At 45.0% G+C, this 16,211-nt stretch overlaps 1 protein-coding gene across 3 annotated transcripts in view; it reads right to left on the minus strand.

The window, feature by feature from the left end:
* The window catches only part of CDC42EP3 (CDC42 effector protein 3), a 30,573-nt gene extending 19,506 nt beyond the window's left edge, over positions 1–11,067 (minus strand). Inside the window, exon 1 of one of the 3 annotated variants that reach the window (XM_010387052.2) lies at positions 10,283–11,067. The gene's annotated coding sequence lies outside the window, so the exon portion shown is untranslated. Of the gene's footprint in view, positions 1–9,617 lie in introns of all 3 variants that reach the window. The other 2 variants (XM_010387044.2, XM_010387035.2) reach the window with 2 other exon arrangements.
* Between the last annotated feature and the right edge of the window lie 5,144 nt (positions 11,068–16,211).

Consider the following 16,211-nt stretch of genomic DNA (forward strand, 5'->3'; position numbering starts at 1 on the left):
TGGATGAAGTCCACAGGAATGAACTGAATGATGATAAATAGAAAGTCCTGCTTTGGGTTAAAATTAATTCAATAATTCCATTTGCGCAGAATGGGGCAGGCTCTGGCTGCTGGTGCTTATAAACTGGATGGCAAGGCTACTGGGAGCTGACAGCACGAGGAGGTGGCTGAAAAACTCATAGCCATCTGAAGGTCTCTGGATAGACCCCACCGGAATTGGTGATGTGTGAGAGAAGAGAAAAAACAAAAGGGCATATTGTTATTTTCCTAAATAGCTGATAAGTAGGGCCAATCGCTCTCCTTTCTAACCAAAGAAATTATGTTATTATCTGCTTATATTTCAGGCTTAAGATTTTCTTTTCCTTGGCCTAAAAAAAAGTAGAGCTGGGCCTAGGAGGAAGATTCATACTCTGTGTCACTTAAACAATTAAGGCCTTGGTTTTATCATGTCAGAATGAGACTGGGGCTGAGATAAGGTCCCTTCCATCTGTCAAATGGTAGGGCTCTGTCATTCTATTTGCAGAAACATCTAGCTTCTAGGAAGTTTCCAAAAAAGAAAAAAAAAAGTAATATTTTTAATGAAAGTAAGACTACCCTTAAAATCAAAATACTTTTTACCAGCGAATACAATTTTCATCATCCTTTCCCATCCTTCCTGGTATTCAATTAAGGGTCTGAGCCATGCTACTGACTCCCTTTGGGAGCTTCAGTTTCCCCATCTATGAAGTGCAAACAGCAATGGTGGGAGTCTTCTTAGGTGACAATGAGCATAAAGTGCTTGGCAAAGCACCTGGCAGGCAATGAGCCCAAATCAATGGAAGGGGTAATGTTTATTATTAATTACTCCAAAAAGCTACAGCTGCATAAGGAAGACGATGAGCTGGAAGCTCATGGTGAGGATTCCTTCTAACCTTACTCCTCTTAGACCTTGGGATCTGGCTGCCTCAACTGATTGTTTTAAATATAGTGTGAAAAACTCCTAAATGTTCTGGGTCCAACAGTTTAATTCCCCACTCTGAGAAAGGAACGGAATTTGAAAGAAGTCCCTGCTTTACTCCCTGCACCGCCCTGAGAGACATCTCTCTGAAGCTCGCTCTCCCAGGCTGGCAAGTAAAGCACCACCATTCCCAGGTGAGCCCACAGCGAATACAAAACAAAGCCCCATCACCAGCATAAACTTTTGCTCAACTTAATAGAAGGCCAAAAATCAACACTCTTTTGGAAGACATTTCATTCTGAAGCTATCTGAGAGCAAGAAAACAGGCTCCAGTTGGTGCTGTGACATGCATAGAGTGAGCCACATGCCTCTTGCTGGTTCAACCCATGAGAAGCCAGCTTTAGAAAGCCCTTCAGTTAGACGCGGTGGCTCACACCTGTAATTCCAGCACCTAGGGAGGCTGAGGTGGGCGGATCACGAGGTCATGAGATCGAGACCATCCTGGCTAACATGGTGAAACCCCGTCTCTACTAAAAAAAATACAAAAAATTAGCCGGGTGTGGTGGCGGGCGCCTGTAGTCTCAGCTACTCAGGAGACTGAGGCAGGAGAATGGCGTGAACCTGGGAGGCAGAGTTTGAAGTGAGCCGAGATCGTGCCACTGCCCTCCAGCGTGGGTGATAGAACGAGACTCCGTCTCAAAAAAAAAAAAAAAAAAAAAAAAGCCTTCTACGTGCCTCCCCAGCCCCTGGCTGGTCCCTCATGTATTCAACAACAAACATCCACGGAGGGCCTACTACGTGCCAGGCACTATTCTAGATTGTAAGGCTGCAGCAATGATGCACTCCACTGTGGAGAGACTGACGCTAATATAACAAATAAATAAATGGCTCACGTTTATTCATTCATTAATGGCTGGCGAGAGGTCTATGCAGCACTAGGAAACACAAGGACCCTTACTCTGTGCTCTAAGTGGACACATGGGTGCCAAGTTGCCTCAGTCACTCCCAGGGCATGAGAAAGCATTGGTGGGAGTTGCCAATGTCTCCGATGAGATATTGAGAAGGTTCTAGCAGGGACTTGACCTACTTCCACAGGGCCCTCAGATGACCTCTATCACCACAACCAAATGACTGGGGATGATTCCCCTTGCATTTGAATGTTTTGTAGCCTGGGAAGGAGTAACTTCACTACAGCAGGACTTAAAAATAAACTAGTGTGATGGTTAATACTGAGCATCAACTAGATGGAAGGATGGGAAGTATTGATCCTGGGTGTGTCTGTGAGGGTGTTGCCAAAGGAGATTAACATTTGAGTCAGTGAACTGGGAGACACAGACCCATCGTCAACCTGGGTGGGCACCATCTAATCAGCTGCCAGCGTGGCTAGGATAAAAGCAGGCAGAGGAACGTGGAAGGACTAGACTTGCTGAGTCTTCTGGCCTTCATCTTTCTCCCATGCTGGATGCTTCCTGTCCTCACACATCAGACTCCAAGTTCTTCAGTTTTTGGCTCTTGGACTTACACCAGTGGTTGGTTGCCAGGAGGCATTCAGGCCTTTGGTCACACACTGAAGGCTGCACTGTTGGCTTCCCTACTTTTGAGGTTTTGGGACTCGGACTAACTTCCTTGCTCCTCAGCTTACAGACAGCCTGTTATGGGATTTCACCTTATGATCACATGAGTCAACACTCCTTAATAAACTCCCCTTGATATATACATCTACCCTATTAGTCCTGTCCCTCTAGAGAACCCTGACTAACACAGCAAGGTAAGTGACAAAGATTTCTGACCTGCCAACAACTTAAAGAGATACGCTGCAGAAAGAATCAGGTAGTATAGCAAGGGCTATACTGCCCACTTTGTCATTAAGCCCACATTCCACTATTGCAGAAAAGATGAATGACAAGATAAATGAGATTCAGTCCCTACCCTGGAGGAGCCAGTAGTCCAGTTAGGCAGCCACTTGTGTCAATCAGGAACATGGATGGAGTTGGAGGCCATTATCCTTAGCAAACTGACACAGGAGCAGAAAACCAAATACCGCACATGCTCACTTGTAAGCGGGAGCTAAATTTGAACAAATGGACACAAAGAGGGGAACGACAGACACTGGGGCCTACTGGCGGGAGAAGAGCGGGAGGAGAGAGAGGATCAGAAAGAATAATGATCAGGTACTGTGCTTAGTACCTGGGTGATGAAATAATCTCTACATCAAAACCCTGTGACATGAATTTAGCTATATAACAAACCTGCACATGTAGCCCCATACCTAAAAGTTGGACCTATTATGGGATTTTACCTTATGATCATGTGAGCCAACACTCCTTAATAAACTCCCCTTTATATATATATGTGATAATCTAAATGTAATAAGTGTTACAATAGGAGAAGGTACAAGACACTACGGAAATGCCTGTGATAGAAGAAAAAAGAGGAACAGAATCACAATTTAGGGCCAGGAGAGGGCCTAGAGAACATCTACACACTTCTCTGGCCTCCCGTCCCATCCCCATCCTTCCCACTCTGCCATTTTTTTTTTCACAGGTGATGGGATGGAGCCTGCCCAAAGAAGGGGAAGGATTTGTTTTGTGACTAACCAGCCAGTCAGCCAAAGGCTTAGAGCCTCATCTCCCACTGTGTTAAAATCAATGTTTTAAGTCTGAACTGACCCTTGGCAAAACAAAAGTTTAAAAAAATAAATACAAAGGTTGAGAAATCAAACACATTCTGAATGGCAAAGCCACATTTCACCAAAAATGCCTCTGCTTATTTTAAAAAATATATGTAGCCTAAATGATTATGATGTATTTGGACAGAAAAGTTCTTTTTCAACTAAACTCATGACAACGATCTATCATTGGCATGATGTGTCTACAAATAGGACCTTCAGGTTGTCACCAGAACATGACGGATTCCCAAATGTGGAAGCTGTCTAAATAGAGGCCTGACTTTGAAGTTCCCTGCCTTCCACGCTTGCTCAGGCTGCTCTGTCAGAGATCTGCATGGGTCTGCTTTTCAATCCAGAGTCTTACATTATTAGTAGCAAGATAGCTATGCTAATAGGTGCCACTGATCCTGGCTCACTGATTCTAGAGTCAGAGATTATCTGAGATCATCTCCTGCCAAATGCCATGTTTTAGGGATGAGAACAAGAAAACCCCAAGAGGTCAAGGCTATACAATTTGGGTCAGAGCTAAGACCAGAATCTGTATTTTTTTAAATCTCTATTCCTACACACACACACACACACACACACACACACCCCTTTTGATTGCCCTCACTTAATTCTCCATTAGTTTTATCAGTGTTCACCAGGATCTCCTGGTACATCCTCATGGCTCTCTTTCTGTAACGCCTGTGGTTCTCTAACTAAAATGTCCCTGGGTTGTTTCGGCTCTGTAGGGCATACTGCGGTTATGTAGCTTCTGTCCTGCATTTCCCAGAGTGTGTTTCCTGCCAGGCTAGTCCCGCAGCTGCTCAGTGGGCAAAACTATTTGAGAAACTCTGGACACTACCTCCCTGTGGAGATCCACTGTATACACTGGCTTTTTAAATATTCTGAAAAGTCCTGCAGAAAGGGACCTTCATCAAACTGGGGTCCCACAGAATACTTTTATGCCATTCATGGCTCGAGGTACACTTTAGGCAGTACCCTGTTATCTAATTGCAGGTGTGTGACCTCTGCAACATGGCTTACCAAAGGGCCGAAGGCTAGGCGGCTAATAATTTTATCCAATATGGAAATAAAACCCAATCCACTGAAAATCCTTTTAAAAAAGTTTTAAATTTGGGATTCTAGAATTCTTTTAATTCATCACTTAGGCAAGTAGTAAGGACTAATTTGGAACTCACCAGCTTTCACACAGTTTACTTGGCTATTTAGAAATAGTAATCTTTTAAATATTAATATCATGCTTTGTATTATAAAACTGTATGGTTAAAATTTGAAAACTGCTTTTCTACCAGAGGTATTGTCAAATTCAGTCCATCATCATGTGACTCTGATGAAACTTGGCACTGAAGTATATCGAGGCCAATGAAAGCTTTTTTTTTTTTTTTTTAAGGAAAGAAATGTACCTGACTATTGCTTTAGAACTACAGGGCTACTTATTCTGGTTTGTGGGGTATTGTTTTGTTTTGTAGCCTTTAAGGGGTTGGGGACAGGAGAAGATTTCAAATGGAATTGGACAGCTCCAAGGCTGTAACCCTTGGCTTTGAGGCTACCTGAGTGACTTCGGGCTGTCCTTTCCAGAACCCTGTTGCAGTCTGAGAAGTCTCTGGAGCTGATCCCCACAGCTAATCACAAACCCAGGGCATCAAAGCAGTGGAGGCCAAGGCAGGCCCTCTGGGTTTTCCGGGGCACCCCTCTAGGTTTCAAAGGTTTCCTTGTTCTGTGTTTCTTATCTAGCAGGGCCCCACGGCATATGCCGAGCTGTAACAGGGCTTGACTTCTGCCATGGACAGAGCCCAGTGCCTTTCTGTTCACCTTACCTGTAGCTCCTCTTCGGCTGAGTTCTTGCAGCAACATCAACAAACATGGACTAAAACGCCCACTGAGTGCCGGGACTGAAGGTCAAGGTAGTGTGGTTCCTGCCTTCAAGGAAGGGATTGTCCAGAAGTGGTTACTGGACTCTGCAACCCCTGGCTCTCCAGAATTTTGAAGCAAGCACACGGTCTACGCTAGAGCTTCACTTCATCCCCAGCCCCCAGAAGTCCTTGTCCCTGGCTGTGTCTTGGCTTGCTTTCTCACCATAGACTCCCACATTTTCACCTAGTAAATCTCTTCGTTTATGGCACAAACTACTTATGTTAACCCTAGCAGTGTTCATGCTAGATCCACTTTCATGCCATATATGTGGGATTGAATCATCTTTAATAATAAAATAATTTACATATTGTTCCCCAAGGCTGACAACTGCTGTCATCTTCAACTGTGAGATACAGGGTGATACGAAATTATTTCCTTGACAGACGCCGAAAGTCATAACAAAAATCAGATTTAACAACTTCTCTGCCCCTCCTCCCTGTTGGTGGGGGTATGGTATTTAGCATAAGGTCAAAAAGACCTGAGTTCAAACCCTGCTTCTGCTATTTAGCTGTGTGACCTTGGCCACATTACTAAACCTTTCTGAGCCTGTGTTCTCATCTGGAAAAGAAGAGCAATATAGTCTGCCTTATCCTTAAAGGATATGTTCCAAGACCCCCAGTGGGTGTCTGAACCTTGGACAATACTGAACCCCATATATACTATGTTTTTTTTTTTCATACATACATACCTGTGATAAAGTTTAATTTGTAAAGTAGGACAGTAAGAGATTAACAATAGAACAATTATAACAATGTAATAAAAATTATATGGATATGGTCTCTTTCTCTCTCTTAAAATGTCCCGTATTCACCTAGTTTCAGACCATGGTTGACTATGGGTAACTGAAACCCCAGAAAGAAAAACCACGGATAAGAGGGGACCACTGTACTGTCTCTCTCAAAGAATAGTTATGAATATTACATGACAGAACCAGTATTAAGTACCTAGGAAAAAAACAAAAGCAACATTGAAACCTCAACCTTTTATTGTGGCTACTCTGGGCCAGGCACTGTTCTGAGTACATAATCTTTTTTGACTCCTTTAATCCTCAGGGAAATAATATTATCCCCATTTTACAAAGGATAAACTGAGGTAAAGGCGAGGTAACTTGCCCAAAGTCACAAGGTGTTAAGCGCCAGAACTAGGACATGTGCCCAGGCAGCCCGACTCGGAGGCTTCAGAAGTTCAAAGTTGTGTTTTTTTTTTTTTTTTTTTTTTTTTTTTCCCATCCCCTTAACCCAAAGAGCTGCTGACTTTCACCTAGGATTAGCCACTCATGCCTGCACATATTGTGCTGTTAAACTGCACATGAATGTTTAGGTTTTTCTTATTGTTACAACTTTGGGTAAGTTATACAACCGGTCTGTCCTCAGTCTCTACACCAGCAAAATGGGGATACGAACGGTTCTTTCATAAGATGATTGCTAGAAACAAATAAGATAATCAAAAGGCTGAGAAGAGTGCTTGACACATAGGACAGGCTCCACTTAGGAAGTGCTTTTAACATCCAAAGTAATGAACAACGCAATATATTAGGAAAATTCTTGGTCTTCTGTGGCTTGGTAAGGCACACAAGATTTTGTGGCTGGCTGAATCTAGTACTTTCAAATGGCTATCCTTGTTCTCTAGCAAACATACTGCATTTAAAAATAGACTGCTCATTCAATCAATAAAAAGAAAAACAGGTTCACAGGATTCTGGTTAGTAAGAAATGAGACTGGATATGGATATACTGAAATGAGGCCTAGATAAAATCAGACTGAAAGCAAGAATCTTAATAATAATAATACAATCAGAGCAGTCTTCCTGGAGGTTTTTAGGTTATGAATTATATTTCACCCACTGGATAAATGTTACAGTTAATGGGCAAAGAATTTGTGAAAAATCTATGGCCTGGTTAAAAAAAAAAAATCTTTGGGTGATACAGGTTAAAGCAATTTTATCCCCAACACTGTTGAATACCAGGAACTTTATATGTAAAAAAGCACAGCTTTCGTGAGCATGTTGGACATAAAACAAAACACCACACTAAAGGAAAGGCTGGAGTGCAGACAGGCCAAATGAACTCATGTGAGCCCTTCTGCAATCATTGTTACGGCTTTGCATTACTCATCTTGCACCACACTTAAATGTACAATAACAAGCAAAAAGTGTGCAACACGTATTACTCTAGCTGCTTTTACTTGTTCCATAGAGATACGCGAAACAATTTCACTGCTCAGATTGAGGGAAAGAGGAGCTCATCTTATTTCAAGCCTGTAGCTGCTGCCACAGCCTCAGCACCACGTTCTAATCATAGACTTCATCATGTAAATCTCTAGCAGATGATACCACTGGAAAACAGAAACTGCCATGGATCCAGAAATGCTTCCAAATTTCTCCTCTAAAGTTCTTATCTGTGAACCCAGAAGCTGATGCTGTCTTATTCAATGGGTGAGGCCCACTGGGAAACCCACATTATTTGGGAGACTTTATGAAGAACTTTCCACCATTCCTTGACTATATAAACGGCCTTTATCATGTATTTCATGATACATGAAAATGCTAAATAATTCACAACTACTCCAACTTATTTCTGAGTGTCTAAATCTATTCTGAAAAGGGTATGCATCACACACCTACCTGTGTAGCTTATTAACTACCAATAAGAACTCACACAAATTGTAGGGGGTATGAAAGAATAGACTTCTGGAACTGTCCAGAAAAGAAGAGAAGGTACATTTTTCCTGGTTTTAAGATGAAAGCTCTTGTGTATGTTAGAACATTACAGGAGTCGTTTCAATTCTCTTAGGGATACCTTTGGGGCATCATCCCTGGTTCCTGGCGAGTCTTTTTTCTCCCTGTGATGTTAAGAGAAAGTCCCTAAGACTGGCTTTGCTATTAAAATACAGACATCTGCTGCTCTCCTGATTTTTATTCTTTTTAAACGAGAGTACTCCCCAGAAACTCTTGGATATTTTGAGAACTAAGATCTGGGAGATGGGGACGGAATCTTTGTCTCCCTAACGCATTCATCAGTTCCCTCCCTAGAGCCCCCCTATGCCCTCAGCACACACCAGCAGCCCACTCCTCTAAAGACGCCAGGGCTGGAAAGATTCATGTTGCAATACCCTCCTGACATTCCTCATTTTAATTCGCTCACTTTTTTTTTTTTTTTTTTTTTTTTTTAACAAAATGTGATTACTTGACTGTCAGCCTGGGCTGCACTCTGGGGCTTTTACTCCTTTCAACACAGCTGCGCTCCCGGCTTTGATGCTGCTGTCCACGCAGCTTGTCCCAGCCACAGCCTGGCTCTCGGTAATGTAACATTCAAGTGCATATTTATTTTTAAACTGACCTCTCCTAGACTGCACAGTATAAAGGAGATCCTGCCAAAAAATATGCTACTTTCTATTTATAAGATGAAACACATGCCTCCCAAAGTCGGAGGGGAATAGAGTATAATAATTCATAACGAAAAAACGATTGGCCAGATCCACTCGTCCTCACATGTCTGATACTTGTCTGTGTCAAGCCACTTAGTTTCAAGGAGAAAGGGAGGAAAACTAAAAACAAAAAATCTTGTAAACGTTTCAGCTGTTCAACCGTCAAAAAACAAAAAAAGTCAATAACCAGATTTCCAGGTTGGCGCCCCACTAACAATGTCCTCCATTAAGAAAGAGGAGGGCACCGGGCAGGCGATGCCACGGCAGAGCTGTGCGATGCACCCATGTGCGGCCCTGGTACCAATCCACGACGCGAGGGGCGCGGTAGCCAAGTGCGGCTTGTTCTCAGGGAAAAATGCTATACGCAACCAGAATGGCTCTGTCAATAGCTCGGAGGGTGCAATGTGGCCCCGCAGCCCCACCCTGAAAAGTGGTGGGCACAAATGGTGGAGCTCTGAGTCCCGGTCATGCCGCCCGCCCCACTCCTGGCTTGCTTTATGTCCCCTTCGGTCCGTTGGACACCAGATGTGAAAGCGATGCCCTCGGTATCCCGGCTCCCTGCTGGTTTCCCAGCCTAACACCAGCGCACGCCGGAAGCGGCCACGGCGCGGGCGGGACAGACTCACAGAAAGGTAGAGAGGAAGGAACCCTGGATTGCCCCGACTCACCGGCCGCCGCTGAGAATCCCAGCCGCTGCCCCGGGCCTCCCGAGGGCGCACGCAGCCCCGGCCGGCGTGCGCAGATCCAGCCAAGTCGGCCGGCGCGGTGCCTGCTCACCGCATTATCCGCTTCGAGAGAGCGTGAAGGCGCCCCAGGCCGGTGGCCAGGTCTCCGGGCTAACCCCGCGCTGCGGCCCCTCGGCCGCGAGAGAAGGTGCGCGCAACTGAGAGCTGGGCTGCCGGACGCGAGGACTGAACCTGCGGAGGGCGGGGCGGCGCGGGGCGGGGCGGGGCCGGCGGCACGGGGACGAACTGGGGCGGGGCGGAGGGCGCGGGCCCCGGGGCCGACCCTCCCGGCCGCTGTACCTGTGCCCTGGCCCGGGGCCAACCGGCAGCCGGGCGCACGCGCGGGGGGGGGGTCACCGTTGGACCCTCGGAGGACAACGGGCGCCCATTGTTACCTCTCCAGCGCTACCCCCCAGTAGGCGACTTCCCTCGGAGAAGATGCCGCTTTCGACTCCCTAAGCACAAAGAAAGGTCGCCGGACGCTCGTTTTAAAGAGGGACCCGGAGGTGCTGCCGCCCGGGTGCACGGGGACAATAGGACTCCGCCCGCACCCCGGACTCCCGCACTAAACCTCGTGCGCCCACCTCTCCGGATCCCAACAGGCCGACCTAGCTGTGCGAAGTTCCGGCGTGGCGGGCGGTGACCGGCAGGGAAGCGAGGCCACCTGAGCGCGCCTCCCCGGTCAGGCCGCAGCTCCCCAGGTCCCTCGCAGCCCGTGCTCTGGTGGGCGCGGAGGGGGAGGGTCGCGTTCTGTCAGTTTCCAGCTCGTTCCCCCTTGGAGCTGCAGCCAAAACCCGGAGAGTGGACTTCGCGCCCTGGAGATGCCGGAGCTCAGGGCTGAGCAACGGGACAAGCGACGAACAGCAGACGCTACAGGTTCTCCTGTCCAGAGGGAGGCGTTTCCTCTCCCTCAGGGTCTTTCAAAAGGATTTGCCTAAAGCTGAAGCAAGCTGGTGGCGGCTGCCCCAGACGCGCGACGAGGCGCAAGTGGCGCAGCTGCCGGCCCGGGAGCGTAAAATTCCGCCCGTGGTGGCACCTGCGCCCGCCGGTCAGCCGGCCACAGCCAGCGCCGCCGCCTGGCGCACTCCTCCCCTTCGCCGGGGCACGAGCGTGAACCGGGTTAATGAATGCTAATTTTCTTAATCGGCCTCCGTCTCTTCGTCCTCCGCGAGTCATCGGCCTGGGGAAGGAGTAGGCGACAGGAAAGGGCGGTTTTTTCCGGCTGGGAGGTCCCAGCCCGCACGATTAGCCTGGGGAGGGGGCTGGGACCCTGGGGAGTCGGATGCTCGGGGCCTGGTCTCTGCCCTGAGACTCAGGTTGGATGGAAATCCTGGCACAACGCGGAGAACCTTCCGGGCACGTTGGCTTTGCCGAGAGGTATCTAGCTTCAGTCGTCACGGTCCTCTAGGTCTGTCTGAAACCCTAGAGGGTGCACCTTAAGCCGATGTTGTAAACCCAGGCTGACTTTAAGGTGAAGTGAAAAGGAAACGGACACAATCTGGAAAGCAAAATACTTGGGTGGGGTGTTAAAAGCCTCAAAGAAAAATAATAGTTGGCAGGTCAAATGGCCATGAGGTTGGAAGTCAAATACGAAACTCGGCTGAAGTGATGTTAGAAGTTTGACAAGCCAAACAGTCCATGAAGATAAGAGACCCAGCATTGTTTCCCTTCTTCAAAAGACAACTCGTCCAAAGTTTCCTTTGGCAGATACCTGGATTCTACTCCAGATTCCTGAGCATTTTACTTGGGTTTCATATTTCAAAATATATGTTCCATTTGTCACTAATGTATATTTTATATATTAATTTATTGAAAAATATTAAATGTTCCTGGCCTACTTAGAAAAAGGTATTTTTATAAATATTTATGCATAGTTTTCATTACATATGGTATTTTATAAGTCCAAATAATATGTGTGTATATATATGTATAAAATACCACATGAAAAATTCCATTTGAACACATAAAGACATTCCTGACACACATGTATGTAATTTTTTTTATGTGGTCTATTGTTAGCTGCTGTTAAAAGTACTTTGTTTCTACATGGCCAAATAAGTTCTTTTACAGTTTGTGCAAATATAGAGTGGCAGGTTGTCTGAAGTGGCAGTTTTGTTCTAAAACCTATTTTTACTTTTCTACATTATCCCTTGCCTTTTAGAGGCTTTCTCTCCCTCTGCCGTTTTTAAATGAGACTTCACTGCTGGACTCTGAACAGTTATCCAGGACCTGCTCATTCAAGGGCCTGGTGGTTTGATTTATCTTGGTTCCGTTGATGCCTCCCCTCCCCACCATTCCCCTCCCCTCCTCACCCTCCCCTCCCCTCCTCACCCTCCCCTCCCCTCCTCACCCTCCCCTCCCTTCCCCTTCCACCCCTGCCTCCCCTCTGTTCCCCTCCCCTCCCCTTCCTTTCTTTTCCTTTTTTTTTTTTTTCCAGGGTCTCAAACTCCTGGCCTTAAGTGATCCTTCTGCCTCAGCCTCCGAAAGTGCTGGGATTACAGGCATGAGCCACCACACCCTGTGCCTTATCTTATTTCTTTGTATTGAACATTTTTAGTGAGTAAATGATGCCCTCATAGAGTGAATTATTATTCTAAATGAATGCATTTCCCGTGCTAACTATAATAGCTTGTAGAGTTGATGGATTTAGGTTTCAATATGTTATGGGACTCTACTACTGGAAGAGAGGAAAGACTTCGCTTCAGAAAGATTTTAGGGGTTTTGAGATTCTGCTGTGAATTTTGGAAAGGTTTAGCCTTAAACTTTTGGTGGTAACCTTAGAAGCCTAGTTGGGACTGCTATCTGTAGAACACCTGTGAGGCCCAACAGTAGACTGTTTTTCTATTAGTCCCTACTTGGGAGAAGCCAAGTAGTAGTGGCGGTGCCCTTGCTGTCCAGAAACCTGTGATCTACCTAAGTGCAGAGAGCACCTTGCCAGTGTACACAAGCAAATGCTGACCACATTCTAGTCTCTTGCTACCATGTACGGTCCCAGGACCAGCAGCACCAAGCCTCACTCCAGGGCTTCCGAATTGGAATCTTCAGGGTAATGAAATGTAGATAGTTTGCATGCAGATTTAATGTTTGAGAAGCACCTTCCGTGAATGCTTGGTGGTTCTCCACCTTTTAAAGCTACAAACTCATTTGAAAATCTCATGGGATTTATGAACACCCTTGGAAAAACATATTGAATGATACACTAATTTTTTCATAGGCAGTTTCAGCGTTCCTGTAAATAATCTATCGATGCCAGGGGAAGTCCTAGGTTAAGACCCCCTAGTCACAAAGAAGTCACAAAGAAGATTGACTCAGCGTCAGCTGGAGGAGTTAAGGGAAGATTCTCACAGGGGGCAGAGCTTAAATTAAACTTGGGGGAATTTGATAGGAAGAGGAGTAAAGAAGAGTATTTCAAGCTGTTGAAATGCAAAGGTAAATGGTCCTGAGAGGGAAAACAGAGAATGTCCATTTTTGTATGTGTTCATGTGAAACTTAATGAGGAGATTGTTTGATAGCAGGCTTTCCTTGCAATTCCTTATCATCACTTGAACATCCAGAAAATGAAACCAGACTGCGGACTCAGTAGTCATTCCACTTTGGGTGTGCAAGAACCCTATGACGTGGGGGTTTCACGTAAGATCTCATTTCCTACTATTTTGCTCACCTCTCACTCTGCTCCAGTCACACTGGCCTTCAGGCTGTTCCAGGCACTCCCGACAACAGAGCCTGGCCCACTCTGTCTGCGTGGGGCAGTTCTTCCGCAAATCAGCAGAAGGCTCATTAAGGTCTTTATTCAAATAAGACTTCAAGGGAGAGGCTTTCTTTCTAAAATAGCAGTCCCTCCCACATTCCCTTTCCCTAAATACAACAGGAAGAACAATTGCTTCACTACTTGCCATTATATTTATTTATAAATTCATTTATGGCCTGTTTCCTTAAATGTACGAACTTTATTTGCTGCTGTATCTCCTGTGCCTAGAATAGGGCCTGGCATACAGTAGGTACTCAATAAATGTTTATTGAATAAATGATCTTTTAACTACCACCAGTAATGAGTGTAAAAGCCGTGTTTACAAACTCTATAGCTACAGAAATCATAATATATGAAACATTCTTGGAATATACCACATGTTTGCTGAGACTGAATTTTCAACCACTTCTCTTTAGTCTAATGAAACAAGAAATACTAAACACATGGAACATTTTAAGTTTGAAAATTCAAACATTTTAAAGTAAGGCTTACAAAAAATGTCTGTATAGTCCATGTATAATGCATAACTATTTTTCTTCTGGCAAAGCTGAAACACACTCGTGTGTACTCAGCTGGGGTTTTCCTCCAAAATGCCACATCCAGACTGAATTCATGTGTGTATGGTCTCGATTATCGCCCTAAGTTAGATTTAAGGAAAATGTAGGAGAAGCTAGAAGGTTAGAACATTTTGAATGATAATTTCCTTAAAACTTGAGTATTCCCCTCCTTGCTACCCAATTAAAATTTCACCAGTCCTGGAAATATGTCAACCTGTGCTAATGAACTTGATTGACTAATTGCCAAGGCTAAGGAATTTTCTAACCAGTGATTTCCTTGTAAAGAAAGAAATTTAGTTCACATCTTGGTTGGGAGATTTCAGCTTTGCCTAATCAAATGCAGCAGGAAATGGTATACTATGAAATATACTACGAGAGGCTATGTTTGCATGGGGACTACGGGCCTAGGATACAGTTCTAAGCAGGTTACACAGTCACTCACCATAACCACCAAATACGTTTTTGGCATTTGTATTAGCTCTTGAACTTGGGCCGGCACCAATTTAATTTGTGCATAAGACCTTCAAATATAGATGCATACTTGATCCTGTTAGTGCAAACCAGTGACTCATAAAGAGCATTACTGTATATTTATATAGCCTTCTATACTTCCAAAAACACTTTTTCATTTCATCTTCATTTTAGGTCGTTTTGTTCTTGCTGGGTAGGTAAGGCATTTATGGTTGATTTACACATTTCTTCTTTCCAGAAGGGATTTGAGGCAACGTAGAAAGGCTTTTGTATAGAATGAGTCATTCCTTTTTCCCCAGCTTTACTGAGGTATAATTGCTTGAGTCATGCCTATTGTACTCTTTGTTATGTGCTCTTTCCCCACATACCTGTATGTCTCCCTCCTTAGCTTTCTTCCCGTGTCTACTTAAATCTGAGCTCCTAGAGGACTGCCTTCCAAGACATCCTAGATAAAGTATCACCCATGGCCTTCTTTATCCCAGTACCCGCTTTATTCTTCTTCATAGCACTTAACACCTGACATGTTGATTGTCTATTTATTTGTTTATTGCCTCCCCGCTCCCCATACCACTAGAATATAAACTCCATGAGGGGTAGCAATATTGCCTATTTTATTCATGGCTGTATCCCAACCCCCTGATCAGTGCTTGGCACACAGTAGGGATTTAATAAATATTTGTTGAATGAATAAATGAATGAAGCCCCAGTGCTTAGGTCAGGCGCCTGGCATGTGATAAATATTTGTTGAATTAAACAAAGCTTTAATGAATGAGCTTGAGAAAGGCCTGTGATTCATTCAAGGTTATGCAGATAGTGATAACTTGCTTTATGTGGATGCGAATCCCCACTAATTCTTTCTCCAAGCCTTCTTCGTTTGTATACCTGGTAGTAAATCCAGTCTGTTGTAATGTCAAAATTTCTTTGTTCATCCCTTCTGGCACCTGACAAAAATTGAACATTATACAGCTTTGATAGTGATTACAGGATGAGCAAGAAAAAATGATTATTTCCGTTAATGCTCTGGGTTAGTGAGAAACAATAAAAAAGAGAGAGGTTGGCCGGGTGCGGTAGCTCATGCCTGTAATCCCAGAACTTTTGGAGGCGGAGGCAGGTAGATCACGAGGTCAGGAGTTCAAGACCAGGCTGGCCAAGATGGTGCAACCCCATCTCTACTGAAACTACAAAAGAGTTAGCCAGGTGCAGTGGCAGTTGCCTATAATCCCAGCTACTCGGGAGGCTGAGGCAGATAATTGCTTGAACCCAGAAGGCGGAGGTTGCAGTGAGCCAAGATCATGCCACTACACTCCACCCCTGGTGACAGAGGGAGCCTTCATCTCAAAAAAAAAAAAAAAAAAAAAAAAGAGGTCTGCAATGATACGCCCCCTCTCACTTCTGCTTCCCTGCATGCATTCACGCACATGGATAGAAGAACACATACTTATATACCACCCCCAACACACACACCTACACCTACCAGTGTGCACAAAGAACAGATCATCTTCTGAGGGTTAATTACAGATCATTTGGACTCCCATAAAGAGAACCAGGAAATGTGCAGTAGAGGACACCCAGGATTGTTCTTGCATTTACTTCCCAAACAATAACCCGCAGGGATATTTGCAAATTGCATCAGACAATTGTCTCTTCCTCCTTTTAGGGCCCCAAGGTGGCTTACACTTGGGGCCAGCATCCTTCCCTGTGGCTCATGTCTCTGATGTGCTGGGCTCTTGAGCATGCCTCTTCAACCTAGTACTGTGGATG

Source organism: Rhinopithecus roxellana, chromosome 17, assembly GCF_007565055.1.
Source record: "Rhinopithecus roxellana isolate Shanxi Qingling chromosome 17, ASM756505v1, whole genome shotgun sequence".
Classification (NCBI taxonomy): Eukaryota; Metazoa; Chordata; class Mammalia; order Primates; family Cercopithecidae; genus Rhinopithecus; species Rhinopithecus roxellana.